This window comes from Coenobita brevimanus, chromosome 102 (genome assembly GCF_032717465.1).
Source record: "Coenobita brevimanus isolate Jiangsu-jjx chromosome 102, ASM3271746v2, whole genome shotgun sequence".
Taxonomy (NCBI): domain Eukaryota; kingdom Metazoa; phylum Arthropoda; class Malacostraca; order Decapoda; family Coenobitidae; genus Coenobita; species Coenobita brevimanus.
In genome coordinates, this window is record NC_137055.1 from 5132190 (window position 1) to 5146402 (window position 14213).

Below are 14213 nucleotides of genomic sequence, written 5' to 3' on the forward strand. Positions count from 1 at the left end.
GATTGTTTTCAGCTGAGTGTTAAATATATCTTTCAATCCGTGAACTTTTTCTAAGTGATCGTAAGTAAGAACAAAATACTCTTTGATGAAAAAATGACTACAGTAAGGAATATGACTATCTATCTATCGCCAGACGCCATAATCCCGTAAGGGGTGGCCATTTGACTCTGAGTTATTTGTTTTACAGGGAGGGACACTAACCCTCCACCAACCCACTTGTTGGCACGTAGGGAGCACGTATGGTTTGGTTATATGGTTACCACCCAGCGTTGTAAATGGTTTCTTGGCTTACAGGAAACCATTTGGCTTGTCACTCAATGTAAAGCTACCTGTAATGGAAAGAAAAGAAATAAGAAGTGACAGGAAAGATGGGAAGAGAGGAGGGCAGGCACAGAAAAAGAATGATAAAGGCTAAGGAAGAAGTAGGCAGCACTACATCAAGTGAGTGGATGGAAAATACGAAAGTGCGTTACTGTTAAATACTGAATACCGATGTAAGCAAAAACTATAAGCTGGTTAGAAATGTGATCAGGAGGGAGGGTAATAGTGTGCATGAGATCAGAAACACGAAAGGATATGGAGAACTGGAGAGAGCACAGCACGTTCGCTAAATATATCTGTATCACAAAATCGGTAATGTGCTGACAGTTTACGTGTTCTTTTCCAAGTGACGTGCTGTATATGCGCCTTTATGCCATGTCAGTGAAAATTATGCAAGCGTCCTTCAGTTCCATCCATATTTCAGAAAGGGAAATGGAGGACTGCCGGAGGATAGCCACAGACCGCATTTCTTTTTATCATTTCTTGGAAAGCCTTATTTCATTGTTCTAATGTAATGCTGGTGAGCACAGTGTTCACTATTTATCCATCCTTATTATTTAACTGCCTCGGTGGCTGAGTGATCAGCGTCGCTGAATCGAAACTGCTGGCCAGTTAGGGTCAAGGTTCGAATGCTGGTGCGGGACTCTGGCGCCAGTTGACTCAGGTGTTCATCCATCCTTTATGGGTTGGTAGATAAAATGGGAACCTAGTGTAACACCTAGGGAAGGTAACTGTGGTAACCCGGATGATGCAGCAGCCTTGCATCCCAGGATTCTGGGTGAAAAACTCGCCACAGGCTCAGTGGCCTAAATTGGGGAGATGAGCACCGCGGCTTGGCGCCCCATGGCGTCTGCTCCCACCTTTACGTTTTCCTGTTTCTTTGACCACTATGCTGCTTGTGTGAAGATCTGTAGAAATTTCTACTGCTATTTTGAGCAGTTAATTTCTGTTGTTTTGATACATTACAATGCTAGTTTCTCTTAGCAAATATCTTTCCTTCAGCACCAAATGTCCGCTTAGTCGCCTCCAGGCTTCCTCCATTCCTTATATTTTCTTCATTTTCTGCTAGTTAAACTTCGGGATATCTTCCTTTTTCTTCTTGCTGACAATGTTCCTTAATTCAGCTGTTTCCAAGTAGTTCTCTCAAGATCCTGACGTGTTCCTTCTTAATTTGTTATTTTTATTTTTTAAGTTCTTTGTATCTGGGATTTTGCTGGTGTTGTTTCGGGGTTTTCTGCCTTCTGCTTTAGTGCTGTTTCGTATAACCTGCTATTCTCGTACAGGTTTTATTCATCTGATCTACGTTGATAACTCCTTAATCATCACCTGCGAGTACTTATTTTGAATTAACAAATTCTGTCTTACCTCTCAATGCTCAGAAATAATCACAATACGTTCAGTCACTCTGCATACAGTAAGTGCCATTTCCTGTCATAAAATACCAGCTCATCTTCTACACACATTATATTGTAAATATTCCACCATTAACCATCACTCACCATCTTCGCTCAAGATTGCTTAACACATGTTCTGATCTTTCTCGTTTCTCACCAGTTTGAATATCGAACAACTCTAAGGAAATTACACACCCTTCTCTCATTCCATATTGTACCACCCAATTATCCAACTACACGCACACGAGGGTACAAGGTAGAATGTTACGCGATTTCATTGTGAGTTTTACATTATTGTTCACTCCTTTACAAAGTTGTTGTTTATCTGGCACATTTAAATGATGTAAGGAATGGGAAAGCATGCGATAATTTTAGAATACATTTGAAAAAGTAATATTATGTTAAGGAGAAAAGAAAGAAAAATGCATATGAAGGATAACGTCACTGGTAAATCCACCGCACCCCCGAAAAGCCCGGACTCCTAATGTGATGTTGTACAGCCATAATTATCGAAGCCAACTATTGTTTTGGTTTTATGTGCGTGGAGGGTGTAGTAGAGATGCCCGTGATAGAAGTGAAAATGGCGGAAGGGACAGTAACAATATTTTAAATACACTAAAGAAGAGTCAGAAGCGGGGTGAGATATGGATGTAGAGCTTTTTCCATGGGCAAATCCAACATCTAGTGAAAGAGTGGATCCAATCTATCCGACCACTGACGACAGTGATTTATCAGAAGTTCCAAAATCACACAGGAAGATACTGGAAAATACGCGTTGCTCATTCCTTTTAATAATAATTTTGGTGCTGGAAAGGGACGCCTTCATGTGGTGACACCGATGCAACTGGGAGGGTCCACTGTCCGATTATATAAACGAACCTCAACTCCGTCCCTAGCCCCTAGAAGTAGGAGGATGCACAGTGGGAGAAGGGCAACTTCAGCCAGCTGTTCATTGGATTCACAACTAGGCCTACATGAGAATGGAGCCAAAATAACCACTGTTTATTTACTCCGTCCTCAGTGTTAGTTGTGCGTGTCCTCAAGAAGGCCATGTTTCTGCCTTACGGCGATCTGAGAAAAACACAGCGTTACTGAAATAAAGGAGAGTCAGGACCCCCACAACCCCCATATAGATCCGACGTTGTTTCCTGTGCCATCAGCGGAATGGCTACCTTAGTGCCTGAGATAAAATCGAGATGGTGTTTGTGAATAATTGATTATGTGAATAAAAAGATAAGAGCAGTCGCCATTAACATTCTTAATCATAGGACTCTGATTTTATTTTCATGAGAGAAGCTTTTCGAGCAGGAGGGTGTAGGGGTTCTCGCTTAGTTGAAAATAATCGTCTGTTGGAAGCCTCAGTAAAATGAGGAATACATAATGGTGCTCAATATTTGAGTAAAAAGGATGGAACTGCTGTGTATGGTAAAACGACCCTCCACACACACACACACACACACACACACACACACACACACACGAGAACTGTACTCACGTAGCATACCTTCCTCTTTAATGTGAGCACACAGTACACGTCCATCGACAGAGTCTGACCCTTTTTCTGCCCAGCTTTTTAATTCTAGTGTTCATTAGTATTTTGACTCTTTAATCTCACAACTCGTCAACTAAGGAGCAGTTTTCCTCAGTTTCTCATAATTCCTGGCTAAGTGTAGAAATCTGTGTGAGCGTATGACGATTTAGACACAAATACCTTTCAGTTTATTTTATTGCAGGGCGCACGGCACTTAGCTGAAACCACTGTGAGTGGCTGGGTGCAGAGTCTAAACTGTCACATACGGGGGGAACGTTATTGATTTGAAGTACTGAAAAAAAAATTATTTGTGAATTTTCCGTGTGTACAGAGATGCAAGATGAGGTCTGAAGGTAGACTTACACTGAAAGTTTTCACATGTATACCGAGTTTTAAAGTAAAAGGAGGCAGTAACAGCGCACCCATTGTTTTGATTGGGAGCGGAATTTATTTTCACACCGGCGTTCATCATCCTACATACTGATTTTCCTCTTGTTGTGGGGAAGTTTATCGCTATGCAGCTGTCTTATTTTAACTGGACCTTCAGTAAGGAAGTATAGTGATACTGGGAATTTTATATTATGAAAACGCTGAAACAAAAACATTCTTCTGTTAATGGTATATCTTTCGTTTCGAAGATCTGCCGCAAGTACTGTCTGGGAGAGCTCATGTTTACATTTGTACGTAGCTACGGAAAAAGAAAGTAAAACTGGGTGGAATATATGCGGCCTAAAAAGTGTTACTGTGGTAGAAATGCTGTTTTATAGGTTTAGTCTAACAATGAAGGGGTAACGTATGTGCCTTATACCTACAGTCCAAAATTTGCCAAGCACAATGAGTTTTATAATAGTGATATTAACAGATACTGAGTTTCAGAATTTTTTTCTTGGACAGTCGTGTAATGCAGGCTTTTAGTGTTTGGTTCTCTTTTGCAATAAGAATATAGCCGCTATTCTTACTTATGACACTCAGTTTTCATATTTTCATTTTCGCTCGCTTGAAACAAGACGAGTGTTCTGTTTCACTTACGACGTGTCTGTGTGTGAACAGTGTAACTCAGCTTCGATCAGATTTTGCCAAACCTGATGGAAATGCTGACGTACAGCACTGCATTTTAGAGGGAGAGATCACAGGTGGTGTTATAGGGCAATGTCAGCTCGAGAAGTTTTGATTCTGTTTAGAGTAAACGTGGAGGAAAAGCTTGGAGGTAAGGCAAAAAACAAACGGATTCGATCTTGAGAATAATCATTTGAAGGTCAAGGCCACAGTGAAAGGTCAAATTTCGACCCATGTTCCTTTTGTGTGTGTGTGTGTGTGTGTGTGTGTGTGTGTGTGTGTGTGTGTGTGTGTGTGTGTGTTTGTGTACAAAATACAAGTTTTGATCTGATGGACCAAACTTAGTTTGATGGTGGAGTTGATGGTCAGCCAAGGGACCGATCTGTCACATGGCAAGGTCAGTTTAAAGGTGCCTTTATCCGATTTAGACCAAATTTGGTGGAATGATTCGGGGTAGGACAAGGATAAAGGGATTCTGGTTTAAGAACAACCAGAGGACAAGATCACAGGGTAAGGTAGAATGCCAAAGTCACATCACAAGGTCAGTTACACGGTTTGGTCCGATTAAAGTCAAACTTTGTGGAATGGATGCGACCGGGTCAAGGAAGAAGGCATTAGATTTTAAGAACAATCAGTCAAGTAAAAAATCTAGGCCACGGTAAAGTCAACTCTTGTATCCTACCACTCAAACTGTTATTCAATTGAAATAAACTTGATGGAAGGGTTGTGGGTTAGCCATGGACGAGGAGAATTGGTTTTTAAAACAATAGCTAAACGGGCAGGATCACAGGACTAAGTTAACTCACAGAGGTCTGATTCGATTGTGCCAAACGTGATGGTAGGGACGTGAAGTAGATAAGAAACAAACAATTCAATTTGCAAGACAATCATCAGCCGTAAAAGTCACTCAGCAAAGTAAAATTTTTCGACTTTTGACCACATGTAGGGAGCAGATTTTGTGTTCTCTAAGTGTTCCTTCTTGTTCCTTGCAAGTTAATATTTTCGTGTATCATCGCTGTTGCAACATGTTTAACCTATTACATCACTTTTCATTGCACATTAAAGCTCACTCCCTTTTTGCACATTGTTAAATTTAATCCTTTGTGCATTCAGTTTTAGCCTCGTCTTATAGACATCTATACAATTTTCAAGTTCCCGAGAAAATTCGCTTCATTACTGGCAAACAGCACATCATCAGCAGTGTGCGTCACATTAGATAAGACCCATTTCCAACAAAAATTACTACACGTCACACAGCCAAACTACTGTATTTACGGTTACTTAATATGTTACTATTTTTTTTCGTCACGCAGAGTAACAGGTAACGTGGATCAGGTAGTTGTTGTTGTTTAAATTTACCTCCCTTGGGAGGACCGGGCCAAATAAGGGCCCGCCAGAGCAAACCTTGACAATTAAGAGAGGGGGGGAGGGATCAGGTATGTAAGGGGAGAAAAGTTACACGACATGAATACTGGAGCACATCAGCCTGGCCAATTTTCCCACAGTAATTATAAGTTTAAGAAATATTATGCTTCCTATGAGATTCCTTGCCTGTATTTTCTTTTATGTACTTGTTCCTTTATTAGCTCTAGAAAACTGGGTTAGACGAGAGCTTGGTTCTAATTGTTTACCGCTAAAAAGAGCATAGACTTTAATATGCTAGAAAACAAATTCATTGGAAATTTACTGGACCATCAGAAGCATTTCCCCTTCAATCTGTCCGTCTACCTGTAGTCAGACGCGTTAATCCCGTTGGGGATGGTAACAAACAAATTACCTTCACCATGTCCTCTGCCATTTGGCTGCCCTTTCTCAAATTCACTCTCCCTCACATAGATCTCTTCTCCTACTCCCCATCTTATCCTTGGTGTCCCCCTCCTTCTCTCCCCCTCCACCTCACTCACATACGAGTACACTCTTCTTGTCAGTCTCTTATTCTTGAGGGCGTTAAAACCTGTCTAGAATAACCGCTTCTCTGCTGTTGGAACGCTCAGGAGTAATGCTTAGCTAACACAACTGATTTTGCTCAGTCAAAAAATAAATAAAAATATAAATGGAGTTTCTCCTTCATTCTGATAAATAATCGTACATTCCTAAATGGTATGGATACAACAGACGGGATAAAATGCAGCCCAGTTTTGTATATCATAAAACTGCTTTTTTTTTTTTTTAACCTTCTTCCTTCAGAGAATTTTGTTGTCTTGGGAAGACCTCTTAGTGAAGGAGTTAAGCACAATCATCAATAATCCATATAGATAAATTACTTTTCTTTTTAACTTGATCCTTGCTATCGCGAGAGGCTTTTCTTCGTCTACGGAAAGACTTCTTGTAGTGATCTGGTTATCATAAATTCTACATCCATTAAAATCAAGGCACTTCTCTTGTACGCCAATCTCAAGAGGACCAGAATAACAGAGTTGCTTCAAAGATGAGTGGGTTAATTGATTCGCTCAGATTACCATGCTCGCTCTCGGCTGAATACAGTTGTTTGGCGATAGTTGGGATAGAGAACAACCTGTACCGACGATAAGAGGGTTAATGGTGACACTCCTAACATTCTCAGACTCCTATACTCACTCTTAGCTGTATGAAGTAGTTTGGCTTTAGTTGCAGTAGATGCAAGAGCTGTTCCAGCCATTAGAGGGTTGATCGTAACCACACTCAGGCTCCTATGACTCACTTTAAGATGATGATAACATAGGGTGCAGAATACTATTACTATTCTTCCCATTATGAGATCATATAAAGGCAAAATAGTAACACACTAACACTTCTTTGGCTGACTCTCAGCTCAAAACATATGATGATGGCTCGATTAGAATGCTGGAGTTGTTCCAATTATAAGAGGGTTAATCAGGTATGTAGAGCAGAACAGGAATATAAAAATGAGGTAGGTATTTAGAAGTGTATGTGGCACGCAGGCAGGGATATGTGCTGTCATTTCTGATGGTCTTGTCTCATTTCTTATTATTTTCTTGCTAATGCAAGCGATTATACAGGGTGATTCGCAACTTGAGACCTCAGAAGGCGTTTTGTCTGCGGCCACCCTTTGCGGGATTAGGGCGCCGGGCTACAGATAGATAGATGGATAGATTAATGAACGAATTTAAAGGAAACACCGTCTTACAAACTTCATTCTACGAGCAATGCATACTGACTTAAACTCCCCGACATTTGGATTTAAACATAAAAATGAAATGCTGTTCTGTTTAAACATAAAAATGAAATGCTGTTCTGTCACTAGCGCGGCGCTAAACAGATATCAGTTGGTTAGCTGCACTGATCCAGTGATCATGCTGTACTCGATAACTAACTGCGTAGTTTTAATATTCCTGCTTTGCTAAAAAAAAAAAAAAAAAAAAAAAATCCTAATTGTAAGGTCATCATAAGAGAAAATTGTGTAAAAATAAGACACGCACGCTAGATCACCTAAAAAAAAAAAAAAATACTAGGGAGAATGAGGGTTCTCCTAGTGGATAATTTACACATAACTTTTTGTAATTTGGAACAAGGGGTACAATTATGCCAAGCACGAAATCTGTTTTGTTCTAAATTTGGTTTAACTGTGAAGGAACTGTAATGAAATAAAAGGATGTAGCCTACCGCCTTACAGTCAAGTGGATTCATTAGCATGGTATATTTTGAAATTATTCTGCGGGGTCAAAGTAATGAATCACCTTATATTTAACACGCAATGGGTCATAGAACAGTGCGAGAGCTACTAATAATATCATTAATCCTCACACTGTCTCATTTTCTCTCTTATTATATTCGTGCTAATGTCCGATGATTTCATTTAACTGAAAGGCAACCACAGAACTCTGAGAGAGTTAATATTAGAACCGGTGACTCTCTTAAGGTCTTCCAAACGATAATACTCTATCTAGTTAACGTTCGATTATTTTATTCAGCTGAAGTTAGTCATCAGGAATAGACTTAATGCCCACACGAAATTAACAATGTGCAATTGACTCATATGTGGCAAATGGAAAATAGTTCCGATGTGCATTGGCATTTGGGAGAAGTATACGGATATATGAATTTGTTAAATACAGGTGCACGCCTACCAGACAACTACTGTATATTATCGAAGACTATAGATTTCCCACCTAATAGGGTGATTTACCATCATATTCTAGTGTTAATGTTTCGCTACAACTCTGCTTCGAAGATGAAGTTATGGCAATAATAGGTCAAGTGGACACTGTATGTCATGTGTGAGGTATGGTAAGTAGTTCAGATATTCAGAAAAGTTGAAGAGATACATGTAAGTGTGTCACGGGGTTTTTGAGATTATACAGTATTAAAGAATAATATTCAATAATACTTGAGAACAGGACAAAGAATTGACTTGTGAAAATCAAGCAATGATTACTTTATGCCGGCATATTTCGCCGATTCCCTAAGGATGAGAATTTATAAACTTTCTCAACAGTACACAGCAGAGACTAATTACTCACACGTGCTGTTTATTGGTACTGTTAGCCTCTGGAGAAAGTGACTCCACCCCTGACAATCAATATCTAATGCTATTAATGATAAACAGGTTCTTGCCAGTGCATTAACTCCAAGTCGCACAACGGATTTTAAGCTTAATACAAAAGGACTGGCCTAAGTACCAGTTATGAATAATGCAAAGCGTTTATGGAAACTAGGAGCTATAAGTGAAATACACTTAATGTGGAGAAATAAAACAGGAGTTTACATTACATTAAGCTCAAAGAAAAGAACTGAAAATGTATTGATTACAATGAGTTAAATTTACGTTACATGTTTCAAAATGAATTCAAAATAAGGAAAACACACTCACTCGCTCACTCTTAAGCCTAGGAAAAACGAAAGAAAAATACTGGTCAGAAAAGTGGGCTAAGCGGGATGAACTGGGCGTCGTTGCTGAGGAAGGATCCTGCCACACACGCTAAACCTCTCACCGGCTCACACTAGGTGGAGATTTCAGGAACCCGCTGAAGAACGACCTGGTCTCACGGCACTTCAATCCTAACTGAATTCAAATTGTGAGAGAGGGGCGAGTGTCGGCCGCGCTCTTGCTAACAGAATTAATGCGAGCGATACATGCCCATAAGAAATCACTCAGCGGAAGCGCTAATGTCGCACACAAGGACGATCACTAATGAAACAGTGAAAAATTGTTCTGAAAACACTTCCGATCAGGTGAATACGTGGCAGCTGACTGAGTGATACTTATGGGAATTCACTAGAATTCGCGGTTTCCCGCCAAAGTTCAATGTCACGAGTTTATTTAGAGAGAAAATAGCGCCAACTCATGACATTACACCCCATCAAAATCATTTTTTTTTTTCCTCAGGAAAAAAAAAAATTCAATTTACATACATATAAATCCTAACTCAGTCACACAAAATTCACACTGTGGTGTGTGTGTGCTATCCTGCTACAGGAGAAAGTCATAGTCACCAGTGAGCGAAAAAAAATCATATTTACGTTAATAGAAACAAGCTTGAGTAAAAAACTCCATGACGACGGTGAAAAATCCAGTACTCAGGTCAACTGAGCGAAAAGTTCGCTACATTTACCTTAACAACTAATTGTTATGTAGCGTGATGTATGTAATACACGGTGTAGGTGTGACAGTTGTGGTGTAACTGTACCTACATGTAAAATCATGTAATACAAGTCAATAGTAAATGATCACGACGAGGCAAAAGAGAAGAGGCGGTAGCATGCATCAGGGACGATCAACTGTTCTGCACGGCAATACTGCACCCGCCAGCTGCACCTGCAAAAGCAATCAAGGTGGAGCATCAAAAGTGTCATTTCTCTCTCTCTGCCTAGCAATCAGTACTTATGTTACAAAAAGTACACTATTTACATTATTAACCAGGAAACGTAGTCAAGGTGTCTCTGCAGGACATCAAGTGCTGACCCAGTTTACTGGTTAAACCCTAACTTAATTAGCGAAAAGACTGGGTGTTTGTGCAGGACATCAAACACTGTGATTCGCTAAATTAACCAGTTTACTGGTTAAACCCTAACTTAATTAGCGAAAAGACTGGGCGTTTGTGCAGGACATCAAACGCTGCAATTCGCTAAATTAACCAGGGAACGTGGTCGTGAGCGAAAAGACTGGGCGTCGTTGCTGAGGAAGGACGCTGCCACACACGCTGAACCTCTCGCCGATTCACGCTAGGTGGGGATTCAGGAACTCGCTGTACACACGCTGCTCCAAGCCGGGCCAACGAACCTAGTCCCACGGCGCTCTAATCCTGACTGATTCATCAATAAGGTTAGCTTGGATCTGTTGACCTGTGTACTGCTCAGGCTGAACTAGACTCTGCCTGACAGAGCAACCTGAGGAACCATTGTCTCTCAGGACTTTCACAGGAATGTCTCCCACAAACCCTGGCTGAACAAGGAAAGCACTGTCACCAGTGGGAGGGCCTGTGGAGGAAGCAGCCAGCCACTCATGAGGCTGCTGAATAAATGATGCGGCAAACATTGTGCCCTGAGAATTAGATGCTTGAGGGGTTGTACTCACTGTGTGGGAAGATGGAGCGTTGACCTCCTGTGGAGGAGTGTTCATTGTTGCTGTGTGGCTAGAGAACTGTGGGGGAGTACCCGTACTAGTAGGGACGTGACCACCATGCTGCTGCTGAGGAATGAAGGCTTCGTTCCCCTCCTGCCTCCTATTCACTTGGGCTGGTGCTGAAAAGGACAGTCCAGACGGTCGGTTGCGTGGCTGATACTGCTGCTGGTTAGGGTACCTGTTGTACCCCTTCCACTCAGGTTTCTGAGTGTGTTGCCCCTGGTCCTTCTTCTGCGGTTTTGGACCTTGGCCATTATTCTGAGAACGGCCTTGTTCCTGGGGTTCAGTCTGAGACGGTTTCCCAGATTTATCAGCTTTCCTGTTCCAGGTATGCTGTTTGCGAGTTTGATACCCGTATGCAGTGAAGAATGCATCAGCCTTCTCCACCATTTGGCTGGCATCCCTTACCTGGCAGATCTTAAGCTGAACCATAAGTTCAGTAGGCCATGACTTTTCTAGCTGTGTGCACAGCATAAGATCAATTATCCCCTCACTCATGGAAGGAATTTCATCTTTCTCCATCCACTCATCTAAGTAAGCAGTAAGCTCGTCAAGAAACTGAACGGCAGTCTCTTTTTCCTGTAAATGCACCCTCATGAACTGACTCTTGGCGTCATCAACTGTGAGACCTTACGCTTTGACGAGTGCGGCCTTCATCATCTCATACGTGAGATTGTCTCCACGAATTCTGTGGAGAATATCAAGGGCAGGGCCCTCAAACAGGCTAAGAAACTGAAGCCGCTTAGCTGCCTCAACCAGCTGGTAAAGCTGAGCCATGTCTTCAAAACGAGCTATGTATGGCTCGATTCGCTCGCCTTCCTTGTATGGAGGAAGCTTGATGTGTGAGGTCACCAGAACATGTGCAGGGAGAGCGCTCGTGGAGCTTGGGCCAGCTGCACCAGATGTGTCTGAAGCCAAGGAATCTCGCTTGAGCTTCAACATTTCAAGTTCATGTTTTTCGCGTGCTTCTCGCTTGGCACGTTCGTGTTCTCGTCGTTCTCGCTCGTATTCACGTTCTCTCTCACGTTGTTCTAACTCGAGTTGACGTTCTCTCTCACGTTGTTCTAACTCTAGTTTACGTTTTCTCTCACGTTGTTCTAACTCAACTTGACGTTCTCTCTCACGTTGTTCTAACTCGAGTTCGTGTTGTTTTTGCTTGTGTTGACGTTCTCTCTCGTGTTCCTTGCGCTGTTCTCGCTCATGTTCGCGCTGTTCTCGATCGTGTTTGCATTGTTCTTGCTTGTGTTCGCATTGGATTCTACGCTCTTCATGAGCATCATTCTCGTGTTGCTGCTCGTAACTAAGCCGAGAGAGGAAATAATCCTTTACTTCTTTGGGGTCTGTAAGCCCCATATCTTTAGCTTCCTGTACATAGACGTTGGTAGACATGATGCTAAGTCAATCTAAGTGAACTAGAGACTAAGCACTGACTGCTATTTTGCAGAGAAAGATGCCAATAATCGAGAATAAAGAATATAGGCACAGGTTAGTGGTGACCAGTTTTATGTAGTTAGATTGGTAAAGAAACAAAATAAAACAAAACACTGACTGTGAAAACTATTATATAAAATTGATAAAAATGAATTAATAATCACCAGTAAGATAGTGCCTATAGACTTTAATGATAAATACCTAAGTATGAGTGAGTGAGTATTGTCTCATGAATATCTTCAGAGCTAGGAGTTAATATCCTGGAATGAGGTCACCAGCTGTCACGGGGTTTTTGAGATTATGCAATATTAAAGAATAATATTCAATAATACTTGAGAACAGGACAAAGAATTGACTTGTGAAAATCAAGCAATGATTACTTTATGCGGCTTACTTCACCGATTCTCTAAGGACGAGAATTTATAAACTTTCTCAACAGTACACAGCAGAGACTAATTACTCACACGTGCTGTTTATTGGTACTATTAGCCTCTGGAGAAAGTGACTCCACCCCTGACAATCAATATCTAATGCTATTAATGATAAACAGGTACTTGCCGGTGCATTAACTCCAAGTCGCACAACGGATTTTAAGCTTAATACAAAAGGACTGGCCTAAGTACCAGTTATGAATGAAGCAAAGTGTTTATGCAAACTAGGAGCTATAAGTGAAATAAGCTTAATGTGGAGAAATAAAACAGGAGTTTACATTACATTAAGCTCAAAGAAAAGAACTGAAAATCTATTGATTACAATGAGTTAAATTTACGTTACATGTTTCAAAATGAATTCAAAATAAGGAAAACACACTCACTTGCTCACTCAAAAGCTAAACTCTTAAGCCTAGGAAAAACGAAAGAAAAATACTGGTCAGAAAAGTGGGCTAAGCGGGATGAACTGGGCGTCGTTGCTGAGGAAGGATCCTGCCACACACGCTAAACCTCTCGCCGGCTCACACTAGGTCGAGATTTCAGGAACCTGTTGAAGAACGACCTGGTCTCACGGCACTTCAATCCTAACTGAATTCAATTGTGAGAGAGGGGCAAGTGTCAGCTGCGCTCTTGCTAACGGAATTAATGCGAGCGATACATGCCCATAACAAATCACTCAGTGGAAGCACTAATGTCGCGCACAAGGACGATCACTTATGAAACAGCAGAAAATTGTTTTGAAAACACTCCCGATCGGGTGAATACGTGGCGGTTGACTGAGTGATACTTATGGAAATTCACTAGAATTCGCAGTTTCCCACCAAAGTTCAATGTCATGAGTTTATTTAGAGAGAAAATCGCGCCAACTAGTGACGAAGTGTGTATATGGGATGTACGGTATATAAATGCACGTCTACCAGACATATATAACATGTTAATCCAACCCTAGAGCACTGGATATGTCATAGCACCTCTTCCTATTACATTAATTGTGTGCACATTATGAATCAGTAGCAAAATGCATGTTGCTGATAAAAACTAGGTGGATAGTTATATAATATGAAAGGAATTCAAGAGATCGTTAAGGTGTGATATAGTACTTAACACGCTAGGAAGAGGTACGTAATATCCAAATGCACATCAAATTCACGGGAGGATTCCTGCCTTTGGAATGTGACCAAGTATTTGGGGCAGTATGCATGAACTATCCTCAGTTTAAGTTGCATACTGACGTTATTAAGCTTCGCCACATAAACGACGAAACTTGCTGTTTTCTTAAGCGTATTATTATTTTCCTTTGCACTTTTTTTCCTTAGATATTGATGATATTATACAGGAAGGTATGCTACGGTAACCCAAGTGCTTATGCCAAATATTAATGTCCTTGACCTATATTTGAAGATCATATACTCCTTTTTGGTGTAAAAACTGCATATTTGAAACCGAAATATCTCAGAAACTAACTGAGATATACTGTAGGTATTTGG